General features: G+C 32.5%; 1 protein-coding gene across 1 annotated transcript in view; it reads right to left on the bottom strand.

Moving 5' to 3' along the window:
- The window catches only part of LOC106883560 (ephrin type-A receptor 4-B), a 136,992-nt gene that overhangs the window by 88,780 nt on the left and 47,284 nt on the right, over nt 1–928 (bottom strand). The window lies entirely within an intron of this gene.

Genomic DNA, 928 nt, shown 5'->3' with positions numbered 1-928 from the left:
TATATATATATATATATATATATTTCAGATATATACATATTTGAAATCTCTTGTTGTCTGTATATTGGTTAAGTAACACACAATATTCATTCATTCATTCATTCATTCATTCATTCATTCATTCATAGATGCAGCCAGACATCCACACATCAATCTGTATGACAACCAAACATAGGGAGAATTTCTATCTTTCAGTCCACAGCACTCTGAAAGTTGTATAAATGATTAAGGGAAGAAAAACGAAAATAAGAAAATAGGAACGGAAGGCGGTATCTGCCTTCCGTAGTGTCGCCGTCGCAAGTCGATATTTTCAACGTGATTTCTTTTTTCTTAAAGGAAGAAATGAGTATTTTATTTGTAATCTTTATCATCTTAATCAAAAGGCAGGAAAACAGAGTTTTAATATTATATATATACATATTTTTCACGTCTGGCCGTATAGCCTTTTTTGTTTATTTTCACGGTTTCGTTTTCCTGTCTTGTTTTCTGTCCGCCACTACATTCCTCAATGGTACAAAATTAATTTGTGGCCCGTGGGAAGAGCCATTTTAACGATGCGTCCTGCCCTAACTCTTCGAAACGCCAGTGTTAGAACACATAAATAATAGCATGCAAATATTGGGCAGCCTTCACCTTTTTCTATCAAACAGGGTTTTCAACCCAATATTTACATGCTATCATTTATAGCTCTATATGTGTGCTTCGAAAAAAGTAATAAAAACTTACATTCTCTCGAAAGTTTATAACATCTTTATAACGTCAACAAATATATATATATACTATATTATGAGTCTTCCAGAGTAGCTTTCTCTCCGTAACTTACAAAGCCTTTCGGGTTTGCTAATAAATATCATATGTAATATAAAACAGTTCAAGTATATATTAACTAAATTTGACTGAAATTGATGGGTAAGCATTTGGCTAATCG

Source organism: Octopus bimaculoides, chromosome 9 (assembly GCF_001194135.2).
Source record: "Octopus bimaculoides isolate UCB-OBI-ISO-001 chromosome 9, ASM119413v2, whole genome shotgun sequence".
Classification (NCBI taxonomy): domain Eukaryota; kingdom Metazoa; phylum Mollusca; class Cephalopoda; order Octopoda; family Octopodidae; genus Octopus; species Octopus bimaculoides.
The sequence above is the reverse complement of the archived record's forward strand: the minus strand, read 5'-3'. Positions and strand labels throughout refer to the sequence as shown.